At 43.3% G+C, this 17,069-nt stretch overlaps 1 long non-coding RNA gene across 10 annotated transcripts; it reads right to left on the reverse strand.

Annotated features, from left to right (window-relative positions):
• Positions 1-6,823: 6,823 nt before the first annotated feature.
• LOC109743378 (uncharacterized) lies at positions 6,824-16,166 on the reverse strand. Of its 10 annotated transcripts, none has more exons than XR_012182744.1 (11): positions 15,460-16,166; positions 14,198-14,380; positions 13,890-13,967; positions 13,648-13,729; positions 13,496-13,569; positions 12,622-13,418; positions 12,269-12,325; positions 12,044-12,157; positions 11,871-11,944; positions 11,241-11,382; positions 6,824-7,397 (listed from the first exon to the last, which is right to left on the reverse strand). It is a non-coding gene; the product is annotated as an uncharacterized lncRNA (long non-coding RNA). The 10 variants fall into 10 exon arrangements; XR_012182745.1 differs by having other exon boundaries at positions 6,824-7,400; XR_012182741.1 differs by lacking the exon at positions 6,824-7,397 and having other exon boundaries at positions 10,545-11,382; positions 14,198-14,260; positions 14,355-14,380.
• Positions 16,167-17,069: the final 903 nt, after the last annotated feature.

Genomic DNA, 17,069 nt, shown 5'->3' on the forward strand with positions numbered 1-17,069 from the left:
GTAAAGAACACAAATTGAAGAAATTTTTTCATATAGCATGGATCCTTTCATCTAAAGTAGCGAAGCCCATGAAGTAAGGATCCGGATACCTCGGGGTGGAGTGGAAATGGCGGGGTCGACGACAACGACTCCATGCCCTGGCCAGGGACTACCATCTCCATCGGGACCTGGGCGACCACTGTGAGCACCATAGATACCTACACAGCAAGATAAGGGTGGGCTGGCCTAACAATAATGTAACAACAAGAAAGCCATTTACCACCTTGAGAATAAATTTAGTAAGAACCAGGAAAAATTATAACCAGCAACAATGAGCATTGCAAGGAAAAAAATTATGGTGATCACTTAAGAATCACGACTCACATTTAGGCAAGGAGACTTGGAAGAAGCTGTGAGCAATTATTCCTAAGAGTGAAGTATCACATTCCCTACAATTTGAATTGCCTAATGGGATTTATATTGTAATGGAACCAACAACCCTGATAACACTCTTAAAACAATAAAAATTTAACAATATATTGCAATTTGAACAACTAAATGTTTAGAAAATTAGGTAATTTTTTAGATCACCCCCATATTAATTTGAATCACTAATTTCTGTTGTTTGATGGGAAGCACTGATTCAGAAGACATGACAATGTTTGATTTGAAATCATATATTTCTGTTATACGTGTATGCCAAGGCATCACATCTACACAAGTAAGGCCTACGCAGTTTCTACTTGGTTCTTCTGCTCAACGCCCTCGTACAATGAACAACACAATGTTTGTTAGGAGCCAAAGTCTCTCCCAGAAAAAAGGAAAATGCATTACTACATGATCTAACATTCATAGGCACAAGTGTGAATTAGACAGTCTAGTTTTGGGGCTGTCGAATGAGCGCAACATATAAATGTGACACTGAATATAGGAAGCATAAACAATGAACTGTAGCTAATATATGCGTCACAAAAGCATTCTAGTGCAGAACTACATACTCAAAGGTCAAAATTAAACTTCAAGTCACATTATCCTCAAAATAATGTATATTTGCAGCGAGTGGAGAATTAAATAACACATATGAGGTACAAATCTTTAGTTAAGAGAACAAATAAACTAACTCATCCCAGTGTGCTAGCAGACTTAGGTTGTGTCAATCGTATGTGAAGTCCACAAACAACTATTTTTGTAAGCAACACGAACTAAAAATCACCACTGCCATACAGCTAAAAACTTAAAATGGATAGCAAAAACATAGATGGATTCCTCTAAAAAACATACACGGCTTGAACTCTTCCTCAAAATAATGTATGAAGTTAATAACACATGCATCATTCAAGCTATCTATTTTTCAGATTGTTTTGGATATTCTGCTAGCAAATAATTATGTGAATAATACAGATAAGGATATGCTATATCAATGAAGAGCATATCTGCACATTTAGGAAGTAAGGAAAGCTTCTCAATTAATATAGATCAAGTTGCCACTGTCATCTTCCTCCCTAAGCCACTGTCGTCCTCTTCTTCACCAAGATGCCGCCGCCAACGCCGTGCCATGGTACCAGAGATCACTACAAGAAATATGTCAACTAGTGACCTTCTGTCAGTGACCCTGGAAGAATTGGTCATAGATCTATGACCATTTGAGACCAATTGGTCAAAAGCTGTTCGGGGGGCTTCAAACCCTAAACTATAACGACCATTTTGGTCAGAAAGGTCGTAATTTCCTTACATGAAATGGTCATAAAGCAGATAGCACTGGTCCACTGCCTTATTTCTAGCTGATCATGACCAATATAGATGGTCATAACCTTGTAAATTGTGGTGAGTTGCTATGACTATGCGCCACCTCATCAGTTTTGCCTATGTGCCATGTCCATGTGGCAGTTTTTGCCCTAGGTTGTGAAGCAACCTATATTTCTGTCATTCCCAAAATTCCCAAAAAAATCTCGTAAATTCTTTGGGTCATATCTTCGTCAAATATGTAAAAAAACCTTCCTTGCCTAATTCAAAAATAATTCAAAAATATTCATTTTCCTATTTTGTTCAGAAAAACACTTTGTGAAGGAAGTACCACTTTGGCATCTCCAAATGGTATCCATTTTCTACAGTGCTTTCCTATGCCCAAATAACTATCCTTCACCAAATGCCAGCTCAATCCATTCATTATTTTGAGCCCAGCTTCAACATTCGTATTTATGTCCATTGTGGTACTTTGCAAAGCAAATACCACCTAGGCTCCTCCTTTTGAGCTGAAAATTTGTGAAGACGGTCTTCTTAGTAACTGATCATCCTCAGCCAAAACTCACGCCCATTAGGCATGTGCATTTCCCGTACCGCTAATCAAACACTTGGCTGCTTATTCATGTTTGAGCATCGATCGGTCTCCTCGTGAGAATATTATGTTGTGATTTTCTTCCTAGCACCTACCTGGGGAGTGCCCAACCCACTAGACATGCTTAGGCCTCCCAGAACACATGGCAACGCCACGGTCACGCGGTGACCACGCGGCGGGCATGCGAGTTTACGCGCTCCAGAGTTGTGGCCCTCGGCCACCGTCCAAACCTCGACGTATCGCCACCAAACCATGTATTTATGATTAAATAGGTACTTATGTAACTAGAAATGATTTTTGGAAAAAAAATAAAGAGCAAACTATGAGGCACCTCCAGTTCAAATTTGACCCGCTTCCTGCTGAATCGGCGGGAATTTGTCTTTTTCACCAGAGGTGGATCAAAACTTTGACACCCAACCATTTTGTCAATTGTGCATTATATATGGCCTAGTATTTTATAATTTTGATTAGGTCCAATTTTGCAACAAATATATGGTAGGTTCTTCACAAAAAAAACTCATTTTGGGCACTCGAAAAAATGGAAAATGAATTTTTCGTCCAAAGAAAATGAAAACTTCCTTAGGCAACATTGTTTGTCATTCCAAGATGCACCCCTGTGCACGATATTAGGTCATTTGAACAAACTATGCTATGAATGTGGCCATAAGATTGATCATTTGGCTTGAAAGCCATGAATCTTCACACATGATAGCTCATTTCTAAAAACACTTTTTAAAAATAATTACCGTATTACAAGTTTATTATTTTTTCTGGAAACTTGGTCACATATGATGACACAATAAGAAGGTTTTCCTTTTTTTTTGATTTTTTTGAATTTTTTATGCCCGTTTCGAAATGCGGTCAAAACGGCGGGAATGACCGTTCCTAGCTAGTGGTTGAATCTTGGATTTTTTTTTGGTGTTTCTCTGATTAAATAGATACTTATGTACATATAAATGATTTTTGTAAAAAATAAAGAGCAAACTACAAGGAAGCTGCAGTTCAAATTTGGCCCACATCCTACTGAATCGGTGGGAATTTGTCTTTTTCACCAGAGGTGGATCAAACCTTTTGACACTCAACCATTTTGTCAATTGTGCATTAAATATGTCCTAGTATTTTATAAAATTGATTTGGTCCAATTTTGCAACAAATATATGGTAGGACCTTCACAAAAAAAACTCATTTCGGACACTCGGAAAATGGAAAATGAATTTTCCGTGCAAAGAAAATGAAAACTCCCTTAGGCAACATTGTTTGGAATTCAAAGATGCACCCTTGTGCACAATATGAGATCATTTGAACAAACTATGCCATGAATGTGGCCATTAGATTGATTGTTTGGCTTGAAAGCCCTGAATCTTCATGCATGATAGCTCATTTCTGAGAACACTTTTTTAAAATAATTGTTGTATTACAAGTTTATTATTTTTCCTGGTAACTTGGTCACATATAATGACACAATGCGAAGGTTTTCCAATTTTTTGATTTTTTTTGAATTTTTTATACCCGTTTCGAAATGCGGTCAAAACGGCGGGAATGACCGTTCGTAGCTAGTGGTTGAATCTTGGATTTTTTTTTGGTGTTTCTCTGATTAAATAGATACTTATGTACCTATAAATGATTTTTGTAAAAAATAAAGAGCAAACTACAAGGTAGCTGCAGTTCAAATTTGACCCGCTTCCTACGGAATCGGCGGGAATTTGTCTTTTTCACCAGAGGTGGATCAAAACTTTTGACACCCAACCATATTGTCAATTGTGCATTAAATATGTCCTGGTATTTTAGAAAATTGATTTGGTCCAATTTTGCAACAAATATATTGTAGGTCCTTCACAAAAAACTCATTTTCGGCACTTGAAAAATGGAAAATGAATTTTTAATCAACCATGACCAACTTTTTAGTCAACTACGACCAATTTAAATGGTCATGACATCATACCCGTGTGCTGCATTTTGATTGGTCTGTGGGCGTTTCACGCGGATCGTGGATCGAACACCGTCGGATGCTCGCGGATCCAACGACAGTCCTCACCCAAGCCCATCTAAGCCAAAACCCTAGTCCTCGTGGACATTTTCCATCCACCCCCCGCCTCCTTTCTTTCTCCCTCCCTCCCGCGACCCCCGACCCCGACCCCTCCCTCCCGCGACCTCCTCTCCCCCGATCCCATCGGCCGGCATGACCTCCGCTCCACCAGCCCCGCCAGTGACCTCCTACCCCAACGCCGGCGCGCGGCAGATCCAACCCAGCAGCCGCCCCCTTCTCCCCCATCTCCTCATCTCCTCCTCCCTTCAGATCCATCCACCCGCTGCCGCCCCTTCTCCCCCGTCTCCTCCTCCCATCAGATCCATCGCCGGCGCCACCTCCTCTTCTCCTCCTCCCTTCAGATCCATCCACCCACTGCCGCCCCTTCTTCCCTAGACCAAGCAACCTCCTCTCCTCATGCAACGGAGACAACAGCGCCGCCGCCCAGCGACAACAGCGTCGCAGCTGGCTTGCTCGCCGGCGTGCGCGTGCGTGCTTCGATGCACGGCGCTCCGTCGAGCTGGCGGGACCATGGCGCGCGTGGCTTGCCTAGGGTTTGCGGTGGCAGCGCTGCACGCCGTGTCTCCGGCCACCAGGACGGCGACGGCCACGGGAGATCCTCTCCAAGGTTAAGCACGTCCAAGCCAAGCCTGCTGGCCGCCCTCGCGGGTGGCTGGCTCCAAGGCGACGACGGCGGCCTCGTCGTCCCCGGAGGCCGCGACGCCCCTCAAGGCCGACCTGGCGCCCTTGGCGCCCGCGCCGCTCGTGTGGGACTCGTGACCTGTATCTGGCTCCACGCCGGCGTCGTCCACCTGCTCGCCAACATGCTCAGCCTCGTGCTCGTCGGTCTCAGGCTCGAGCAGCAGTTCGGATTCGGTACGCGTTCGTCCACGGAACTGACGTTCCCATTACCTGAACATTCTGAACTGATATTATTCCCGTCAATTTCGTTGCAGTGAGAGTCGGCGTCATCTACCTCGTGTCCGGCGTCCGGGGCAGCCTGATGTCAACTGATAGCAGCGTGGTAAGCAAAACATTAACTTTGCGATGCTTCCAGTAGACCACTAGCATGCATGTTTTGGGTAATCAATTTAGCTGCTCTGCTGTGTAAATTGAAAGTGAAGAACCCTGGTAAGTTAAACGCAGGTGCATGATTGTATAGCTAATCTGATATGCTTTTAAACTGTACCTGGGTACTGAACCCAAGTTAAGTATACCCGAGTATTTTCACGCGCGCGCATAATATACTGGATAGATAGCTCATGGTTTGTTCCTGTACCGTTCTTGCTAAATGGGTAGCTCATGGTTTTGTGTAGCAGAATATGTTTAAATTTTCTGGGGTACCCTATTTTACTCTGAATAAGCAACAGAAGTGCTCAACATCCATCATGCATAGCCCTGAACATTTATGGTCTCTGTTGATATGTCTTGCTGTGTACGCATAGTGCCTGTACATGCATGGTTGTGTTTTGCAGGTGTAGGGTAACTTTTACTGCACAGGTTAACTTGAGACTGGTTAAAAAAAAATTGTTCTGTCTTGCAGTGTCTGTGACAAGAGGGGAGGACTACTTTGCAGTCTCAACGTACCCTGTTCATCAGAGATGACATCTTCGTGGCAGGCCCGTCGACAAGGCAGGCCAAAGTGGCCGACCGCACAGGCCCCCCATTTTTTGGAGCCCCCAAATCACTGGATATGCAGGCTAATTAGAAGGGAAAATCAGCACCTTAGCAGCCGTCCAGCACATACCGATCGCTGCAGGTTTCCAGCCTGCTCGCTTCGCTCGTTCGCGATTTGGTTATTCCCTCGATCGCGTGCCCGCCTTGCCCTAGTGCCCGCTGCGAGACGAGCGATTGATCACCGGTCAGGGCGCCGCCGCCTACGGCCGGCCAGCTCCTTCCCATCTGCATGGCCGCTGCCAGTTCCATAAGAAGATTTGTTCAATCTCCAGTCGCCCCCTCCCTACCTCAAATTCAGCACACACGATCAGATCGATATGATGGGATTTTTTAATCCAAGCATTACTAGAGTTGTTCGGCTGAATTTGTCTCTCCATGTGAGTAGTAATTGACAGCGTTATATGTTATCAATTTTTAGGCTTTTACTCTCTCCATGTGACGGAGTATGTTGCAGCCAGTGTTTTGCTATTAGTTTCCGTAATTGCCTTTGTAGCTTGTCTAGCTATTTTTGATAATGTCCAATACAGTTCTAGCATAATTGATAATTAATCACTGTAGCCTTATTATTTATACTTTAAATAGATTGATATTTTTTTGAGAGGAAGATAGATTGATAATTTTTATAGTACTTTATGCTTTACAGCTCAAGGTCTGACTTCACATGAAGTGGTAGAATTGTTTTATGAAGATAGGTGCTCACATATCAATTCTTTTTACACATGAGGCCAGTTTAGTTATCTAGCGCTACCTTTCCTCTTTTAGCACTCATTTGATATAATTCTAATTATTGTATGAAGTAACCCATATTTGTATGAAATAACACATATTAGAAGTTATTATACAATAAAATGGAAGTATGATTTGACTATATTAATTCTTTATTTGTAGTACTTTCGAAAAAATTTAGAGCCCCATTTAAAATTTCGCACCGGGCCCCCGAAATCCTGGAGACGGCCCTGCTTCGTGGGCACCTCCGGTGCGCTCTTCGGGCTGCTCGGAGCCATGCTGTCAGAGCTCTTCACCAACTGGACCATGTACACCAACAAGGTGGGTGCATCTCCAACCAATTCTGCAGCGGTAGCAGCACCAGCAGTACTTCATTTTGAAAATCCGTCGAGTTTCTGACACGGTCAACGTGGCCGGAATGCGTGCAGGCGGTGACGCTGCTGTTCATGATCGCGGTCAACCTGGCGATCCGCATCCTGCCGCACATGATGCGCCCGTCGCCATGGAGTACCTCACGGGCGTGCTCTCCTCCCCCAGCATCCCGATCTCAACGAGCCTAGCGGCCGCCGTCCTTGTCCTGCTCGAGGAGCAGGAGGAGGAGGGGCGCATCTCGCCAGCCACAAAGGGCCTGCTCTGTACCACCACGTCATATGTCTGCTGCAGCATCGAGTTCAATATGTCAGGTGACCCTTCTTATCCCGTCTGATATGACGGTCAATAGTTGCTTGTAGATGAATGATGAAGTGTTGCTGTTAATGTGAATGAGCATCCACAAGTCTGTTTGCGTCATTGCCATAGCTAGTGAATGAGCAGCCACAAGTCTATTAGCGTCACTGCCATAGTTACCTGAATGCAAATGAGCAGCCACAAGTCTGTCTGTACTGTCACATTGCCATCCATAGCTGCCAATCACTGTAGTTAAATAGAATTGCCCCAAAACTATGTGGGAAATTTGGTTAACCTTGTTGAATAAGATATCATTCTGACACCTGATTAGCATATCACTTGTCTATGTTCAGTTAACAGTATTCACTCGCCTCCCTGTCATGGTTTGTCGTGAATTTTGGTAGTGTGACAAACACATTAGTAAATTCTAGTTTTTGGGTGCTAATTCTAGTTACTTTATATGAAGCAAAAGTTATCTTGCAGCCATCTAATGTGCAATTCTAATAATATTTCATATCCTGTTTTTTTAGTTGTATATGTCATTCATGCATTAATTCCTTTTCTTATGTACCAGCTCCCTAATCTTGTTTTTGTTTTTTGGGTTGCTATCTTAGGAGAGTGTCCTATATGGGGAAGCAAAGCAGCAGCATGCTGCTCCTTTGGAAGGTCGGCTCCTGGACCATTTGTGCTCTGCTTGATACCAGCTCTTTGTATTGTTGCTGCATTGATGCTGGGATGTAAGTGAGATGGATGCACTTTTCCTGGAATTTGGTTGTGACAGGCAAGACTTACTGTATGTGAGGCTTGTGAGCTTGCTTGAGGGTTCTTTCCTGTAATACTGTAAGTGAGATGGATGCATTTTTTGGTGCCTGTAGTGTTCTTTCTTGTACTCATGTAGTACCTGGAGTAGTTATGTTCTTTCCAGCATGATCAACATCTTACTCCTGTAGTTGTCTTGCCGATAGTACTCCTGTAGGAGTAGCTGTATACTCCTGTAGTTTTTCCTGCCTGTAGTGTAGTGATGGAGTAGTTTGTCCTGCCTGTGTGATGTTCTTTCCAGCATCTTAGCTATGTACTCTAATTACTGGAGTATTCTGTAGATTTTTTCAATTAAAACTACTCCAGAGATGTTCTTTCCAGCATCGACATAATTCATTTTCTTTTGTTAATGGTTACTGCTGATGGTGCTGACTTTCCATGTATGCTCTCACAATCTAAACTAATTTAAAGTTTTACTGAAACTGTAGTTTTTGTAGTTTTACTTTGTGTTCTTATAGTTTTACTGAAACTGTGCTTTGGTCCATCTGTACACCATCTTTGGGGTCCAGGCGTACGCCTCCATGCTTGCCGGCGGCGTCCTTTCCTTCAACCTCGTCTTCCCCTCCAGCGAGCCGGACATTTGGAGGCTCATGTGGATGTGGTCCATCTGGATGTTCAGTAAGTAAGACATGTGTTTTCCAGCAAATTAGTTCTTTGTTGAGGATGCTTTTTGGTGCTTATCTCTTGATGAAGGGCATATGGGGTGCTTACTGTCGTTCAGTTGCTAAGAATTTTGTTGCTACTGTTAGGAGCAAAGTCCTGTAAGAACTAGTATGTCTTAGGCCTAGGATCAGTTCTTGGTAGGCTTGCAAATAGGAACATGTTGTATCTCGTATATCTTTTTTGTGTGCGAAGGATGTATCTTCTATGTCTTAGGCCTAGGATCTGTTCACTACAAATTTATAAATGATCATCAACCAGCAGAATGAGGATAGACAAGCAGCCTCAAGCTGATGTTGCAACAACTTGAAACGATATGTCTAAATTCTTGAGAATATGTTCTTTGATTCAGTGCTGATGCACAAAAACCTTCTCTGCAATATATTAACTGGTCATATTCTACTTCTGTAGCTTTACCTTCTTTGCGAGCCCGTGACTGCTCAAACAGTATATTTGGCGATTCAATTTCACATTGCATGTGGATCATAAACTTATACAGTATAAGCTTAGTTATTTGCATATGTAAAATATGTTGACAAAGTGTTAAGTTGGATTACCGCCTCATGTTGATGGCCTTGTTTCTAAACATTTAATTATGTTTCTTTTTGGTGATCTAATGTTGTTCAGGTTGCTGCTGCTGTGATGGAAGATCAGAAGAGGCATGGAGATGCGCACCACAGCTTTAGTTGATGTTGCACCATGTTTTGGTGCTTGTGTATTTGTTTTTGCTTGTAAGCACACTTGTATGTGCTTGTGTATCTGCTTTTGCTTGTTTTAGTTGATGTCGGACGTGCAGACTTGTATGTGCTGTTGTTTGTATTTGGATGAATGATTTCTGAATTTAATCATTTAATTGAGAAAATTATATAGTGTTTGTTGTTCAAATGTGTAAACTGGAAATTAGTGAATAAAAAGACCAAATGTTCTATTGGACCAAATAATATATGGGCTCTAAAAGGGCTACAGCCCAAATAATAGTGGACCGGAACATTGTGCATTTCTGGGAAACCTGAATAAAAAGGCCTAATGAAATGGTTTGCAAAAGGGCCATGGCCCAGAAAATTAAAAGTCCGAATTGTAGGGCGTGGCCCATGAAGCCGACCAGAATTAACAAGGAAAATATATACTAAATGGGCTGAATTGTTGGGCTCGGCCCATATGGACACCTAATCGGACCGGGCTGAATCTTATCAACGACCTTCACAATTGGTCACAATTTTGCCACGTCGGATCCGACGTGGCCTGGGCAGAGAGCTAGCGACCAAAACAGAAGGTCATAGAATCAACGACCTTTTGTTTTGGTCATGGAATTCCACGACCTTCTCACAGAGAAGGTCGTTAATTTCAGTTTACGACTGCCAGCTTTTGACCATCTGTTTTTGGTCAAAAAAGGTCGCAAATGAAAAACAATGACCTTTCAGAGACCAATAGTGAGGGTCACAAGTTGACATATTTCTTGTAGTGGATGGAAACATTCAGATTCAGTACCAGCCATGGCTCAAGATAACGAACAATCCAAGAAATCAATGACAGTTAGGTGTCACTTACTCGATCAAAACAACCAGAACTAAATGTTATTTCTGGGCTCTGGTCAGCCAAGCCAGGTCGAATGGAAAGAGGCCAGAATACAACTACTTCAATAGTGCAGTAACCATGTAAAGAAAAAGATACAGAACTGCAATTGAAGAAATGCTAGATGGGTAATTGGTTGACGACAAAATGAGATTATTAGATACATATCCATAACTATCAAAAACCATGGAAAGAAATCATCTAGTATAAGCTAGAAGACATAGTACATCAAATCTAAAGGAGAAGCACCCTACATAATATCCACTGATTTTGATAATCAACAACATCGATATAAATCAGAACAATCTTTAACCTAGTATCCTATACAGCACCCAGAAAACAAAATCAAAACAACGGGTAAGAAGAACAACAAGCTAACTGAGCAACAAATGAAAGAAAAGGGGCCCCGGAATTATATACACTGCATTATTCATCATTGACATAGTTTTGTTAGTCAGTTCTAGTTTCTTTTGTAGTATAAAGGAACTAACAAATACTCCCTCCGTCCCAAAATTATTGTCTTAGATTCGTCTAGATACGGATGTATCTAATACTAAAACGTGACTTGATACATTCGTATTTAGACAAATCTAAGACAATAATTTTGGGACGGAGGGAGTATAATATAAGGGCGGTTCTTTTTTCTTTGATAATATAAGAGAGCATAGGAAATCACAAAGCTTGTTTAAGATATGTTGTCACATTAAGTAGTTCAGATAAGCCTAATCCAGAACTACACACACATAGAGAGAGAGAGAGAGAGACAGCAAAGAGATGGACCTGTACGTTATCGGCAATCAGTACGACGACATACTTAATGGTGCCCTCTAGTACCTGGTGGTGGTGGTAGTGTCCTGCGCTCTTCCTACTCAGTACTCACCAGGTAAGGTAAGCCATTACCTTGTCCGGCTCCAGCGACGACCTGCAAGCCAAGGCGATGGAAAGAGCGGCGGTCAGAGAGAGAGAAAGATGCTTTTTAATTAAAATAATGGTTGTAGGAGGCAAAACCAACAGAATAAAAAGAATAGAGTACAACACAAATAAAAAAGCTTCATTTCCTAGTCCCACAAAAATAATCAGCAAGAACTAAGATTAAATTAGTTTGATTAATTATTAATATTTTCAGGCAAAACCGCAAAAGACCTAAGCTTTAAGTACAATATAAACAGCAAACTATATGAGTCATACCCAATATTCTGTTGCACAACCAGTCAATCCCACCATACAAATATTAATTACAACGAGAGGTAATCCAACATTTTCTCCGGGGGTATTTTCAATCCAGTGGAATATCAACAAATTTAAACTATCACAGGACATTGATAGCACCATGTATATCAGATTAATAATAAATAGTTCCAAGCCAGATGAATTGTACATGGTAGAAGAAGACGGAGAAGAATCAGCTACCGGAGAGGCATGGCAGGTGAGTTGATGTTGGGCGCGCGCACACCAACCAGACAGACGGCCTCCCTTCCGTGTAGCTGCGTGTGGACAGGAAACAAACCGACTGTGTCAGACGAAGAGGAGCAAATGCATCGAATCGAAGCAAGCAAACCACAGAGAGAAGAGGGATGGTGGACCTTGGCGTTGTCGAGGTCTCTCGCAACAGAGTGCAAGAAGATGCACGATAGTTACCAATGCTCAGGTGTATCTCCTTACTTGGTAATCCCTCTTTAATTCTGCCCACCAATCATCTGAAAGAAGAGACAAGTAACACAGTTGAGTAAAACAATATACTGTTAGAAATATCCTAGCAACTGTGTCCAACATGTCATGAGAAATATGGTCCAGAGAGCAATCCATACCGATGTTAACATATTTATAGCTCAATTCTGCCAGACTGGTGTTGATCAATGCATCAGCTGAAGGAAATGAAAATAACAACGCAATTATTTAGCAGTACAATTTGACGGCATATCAAACGGAAGATCGAACGGCCAGGAATCAATCCATAACATGCATCTGAAAACATTTCAACAAAAAAAAAGATCTGCCACATGCATCTAATTATCATGGCATTAGCATTTCGCAAGACATGGCATTTCAGTCAATTAACTTTCGGGACATTTCCGATATGCAAAATAAGAGGGAATCTAGCTTGACATTTGAGAGAGAGAGAGAGAGAGAGAGAGAGAGAGAGAGAGAGAGAGAGATGGACCTGCAAGTCATCGACAGTCACTATGACGCCGACCTTGACGGCATCGTCTGGTACGTGGTGGTGGCGACTTGTGCTCCTTAGTCAGTACCTCACCAGGCAGCGGCCTGCAAACCAAGACGTCCGAGAGAGAGAGAGAGATAGCTCGAGTAGCAGGAAATATATTACTACAGTTCATATAGACATATTCAACGCCTCAATGCTCAGATCCCAAATTGGAGAATCCAGGAAATACAACAGTGCTAAGCTGTAGATTGTTTGATTGTAATCTGTAGCCCTATGCAAAATTAACATAAGTTGGTGATTCAGGCAGCCTTTCCAAAATAAGCCTCGCAAAATAATCAACCAAACTGGATGCGCTGAACATGAGAACATGTCTAGGGATATGTCAAGATGCCTAGGGATATGTCAAGAAGTAGATCACACACCATCTATAATATGAGAAGAAATCTCTAGAAGTGCCATAAAAAATCAGAGCATGTTGACATATCATTTTGCTGTTACAAATGTCAAATAAATTACTGCAAGAAAGAAAACTGCAAGCAGCTAGAGAATATATACAGCCCACTAATAGGAATGTAGGTATTGTCACTCTCTCAAACATGAAAGAAGAACAAAGAAATATTATTTATCTATAGTTTTCCACTGTACACATCCCCGAAATCCAGAAAAAATGGATTGGAAGATCTCTTAAATTGTAAGCCTAATGCTACGAGATCACACTTCAACATTCACACTCACCTAAGATGAACCGAGCATGCCAATATGTGCTCCATTCGAATGCTTCAAGGGCTCCAACGCTAAACAGATCAAGATGAAAAGGCACAAATCAACTCACACACATCACCAATATAAGAAACAAACATCAACCACCCACCTCCATGGCGACCAGAGAGGAGAAGAGACGAGGCTATGGCCGGAGTGCTTGCTCATGGAGAAGAGGAGGGGCCGCTGTCCAAAAAATTGACAGCTAATCTGGCACTACACTCCAAGATGCAAGAACAACAGATAAAAAGAACAATTCCATACCTAAACTCCTACCACTTGAGGATAGGGGAAAAAGCTAACCCACCGGCTGATCCATGATATGCATGTGTCTGAGGTCCTGGATCTGTGATTCTTAGTTGTTCATTTTCCTCCTCTTTTTTATGAAGAAAACGTGAAATGCAGGCAACATCTACTTATAGTATTAAACAAAAATGCATTTTAATTTGATATACATATGATATGCAAATAATTGGTCGTATGTTGTTGTGAGATCAGCGTGTTACCTCGTATGTTGTTGTGAGATCAGCATGGATGTCTTCATACAATTGAAACTCTTGTTTTTTAGGTGTAGTGGCAATTCTCTGAAAAGATTCATTATACAAAAAGTTAAATATTTCAATGCAAGGCTACAAAAAGAAAAGGAGTACAATGGGTCCTTGTACGCCGAATTATCTACATACATCTAATTAAATTCATATAGGTGAAGTGCCAGAGGGAGTCAATATGGCACCGCAGATTTTCAAGTTAGCAAGGTCATCAGCAAGAGACAAACATATATGGTTGAACAATACAAAACAGCGAACAAAATTACCATTGGGACTGAGCCGACATATTGCTGCTACTTCTCGCCACAGTACACAGAAGGCAGCCAGCCCTGGCATCCACGACAGCTGATCAATCTTACCATTCAGGAGCACCAACCAAATGATCCACACTAACTATCTGCGGCAGAATGCCATCTCGTTTACCATTACATAACGATATGAATATGAACCTGGAAAACCAAAAATAACTGAATCTATCTGTTCTCATTTACTATTTGGATGAATAAATGAGGCAATCAACAGGCAGAAAAAGCACAGTAAGTCCTACTACTAATCACACATTAGCAATAGCTGTAAAAATACTTTGTATTCATTCCAGCTATCTGTTCTTCTCTCACGTCTCAAAACATGCTTTGTATAGTATATTTTATGAGACTGGCTTTTCTACTCTCGGATGTAGGTACCCCCTATCTACACCATTCATAGCAGGTTCCATTTTCTCGAGATCTCAACCATGACCTGCTAGCCCGGTGTGATTTGCAGAACATGTAAAAGTAAGCTGAACACGTAAAACAGTAACCTGCTCATGCTCTGTACCATCTCCTGTCTCCCTCCAGTTTTCTCTCTTAAAAAATGCATGCGCTCTCTCGTTCTCTTTTCTTGCTCTATACTCCCGCTCTCTCTTTCTCTCTCTAACCCTCTCTCTCACAAAACTCTTTTCTCTCTCTGTCTTCCTGCTCTCTCTCTCTAATCCTCTCTTGTGTGTTCTCTCTCTACTCATTACTTCTCTCTCTCACACGCTTCAATCTTCTCTCTCTCCTTCCTCATTTCTGCCCTTTCTCACAGCTCCTCTCTCACTCGTCCCGATGCAAGCAATGGAGCTTGTGTGAGGCAGCTTTTCACGTGTGGTAAGAATTGAAAAACAGCTCATGTGGTAACAGTAGCATGTCCTGCCAAAAGTTGACACTTTGACTTGTCAACTCAAATGGCGCATCAGCTATAGCGGTCAGTCTGCGGTGCTGACAGCACCGTCCTCCCATGAGCTACTGCCTAGCACTGCATCCCTAGTAGATAAGGAGTAAAAAAATCTAATTGACCTAGAAAACAGCCGCCAGGCAACAAATGACCTGCACTGTGACAGCTTGTGGCACGAACCTCTCGGGAAATCGACGGACTGGATAACGTGCACCTTTCCGATATTTTATTCGCTTTCCTATAGCTTCCTCACGCAAAATATTGATCAAAAAATAGCTATCTCTAAACGGAGAAGCACATGACAAAAACATGACATGGTGAATTAGAGTTATACCTGAGGGCAAAATCACCAACGAAGAAAGATGGATCTGCTGGTTGCCAGACTGATGTTGGGCCTACTCCCCACCTCAAGTTGAATCTGGCCTCTTCATGCTGCAGTTCAGAGAGAAAATAAATCAAGAAGAGATAGGAGAATCAAAGCATGTTGATAGATGTATGGAGGAGGGAGAGATGGGATCCGCCGTCGCGCCCAGGGCCGCTCCCGCCCAGGATGGCTTCGCCCTGCCGTCGTTCGCCTGGAGCCGTCTCTGCAAGTCGGGGATGGCCTCGCTGCCACGAGCCAGGGCCGCTCCCGCCCAGGATGTCCTCGCCGCCGGGCATGTGGCCAGTCTAGGGTTAGGTGGAGGGCGCCACGGCGGAGGCGCGGTTGCACCAAGAGCAGGCGCGGCGGGTGCGCGGGGTCGCGGGAGAGCGCGAAGAGGTCGCTCATGAGGCCCGAGGATGAGGGGTTGATGGTCGTGGAGGAGGCCGCCGACAACCGTGGAGGCCCCGCCCTTCCTCCACCACCGCCCGGGGAGGGATGGCCGCACGCCTCCATCATCGCTGGGCTGGGGAAGGAGAATGTGAGCGCGGTGGCGCCTGCAAGAGCGACGGCGAGGAGCGAGCTCGACGGGGAGATCCGGCGGCTAGGCAGGTGGTCGACGGGAGGGGAGGGGAGGAGAGGAGACATCGGACGGGGGGCGCGCGGGGCGGAGAGGAGAGCGGGCAGGAGCGGGAGTGGACTGGCTAGGGTTCGATATTAGATATTTTCTCAAGCAGGCGAAACAACGATTCTACCCCCGCCCAAAACACCGAATTGCCCACCTTTGCCATCTATAAGAATATCCGATGGCTTACGTCAATTGATGAAATATCCAACGGACGATGTCACTCGGGGCCGCGATCGAACGGTTAGCACTGACTGGTAAAACAGATCCGACGATCGAGAGTGCCTGAGCTCTGAGGAGCATCCTGAGGAGGTTCCTTTCTTATCTCTGGATGCATCATGGGCTACCCGAAGTGGCACAAGACAGAGTCAACATACGAGGTCCTCGGCCTGGCCCACCTGGCCGAGAGTCGACACCGTAAGTACCCCCTGGTCCAGGACACCAATAGTAGCCCCTGAACCGGTCTTCAAGTCGGGGACGCTCCTCGGTTCTTCTGGACTGCTCCTCGTCTTCGGTTGTCGGTCTTGAAAGCTGATTCAAGAAGTGCCTTTAAGTTATCGGTCTTTATTGAAGGCCATGTTATTTTCACGCCACATCTCGGATTTGAAGTTTTCCCATGCAGCGGTGTCTTCTTGCAGCCAAGCTCCAACGCCGGACTGCATCCGGCGTGTCGTAGATAACATCCTTCTTGGAAGATTTGAAGTAGTATGTCCAAGCCGCACGCAGGAAAAGCATCAGATGATACCATGTTTCAAAACTCAAAATTTGTGTTCCAATATTTCTTTTGTTGAAAAAACTGTGGATGTTCACAAATCTCAAATCCGAATTTGAAATATACAAGGAGAAACAAAAAAGACAAATCTACATGTAAATAGTGGCAAACTTACTTTTGTCTTTTGTGACACTATTAATGCAGAATTAGTCTTTTTTATTTCTCAATGTGTGTTTCGATTTTGGA

The sequence above is a fragment of the Aegilops tauschii genome, chromosome 4, assembly GCF_002575655.3.
Source record: "Aegilops tauschii subsp. strangulata cultivar AL8/78 chromosome 4, Aet v6.0, whole genome shotgun sequence".
Lineage (NCBI taxonomy): Eukaryota > Viridiplantae > Streptophyta > Magnoliopsida > Poales > Poaceae > Aegilops > Aegilops tauschii.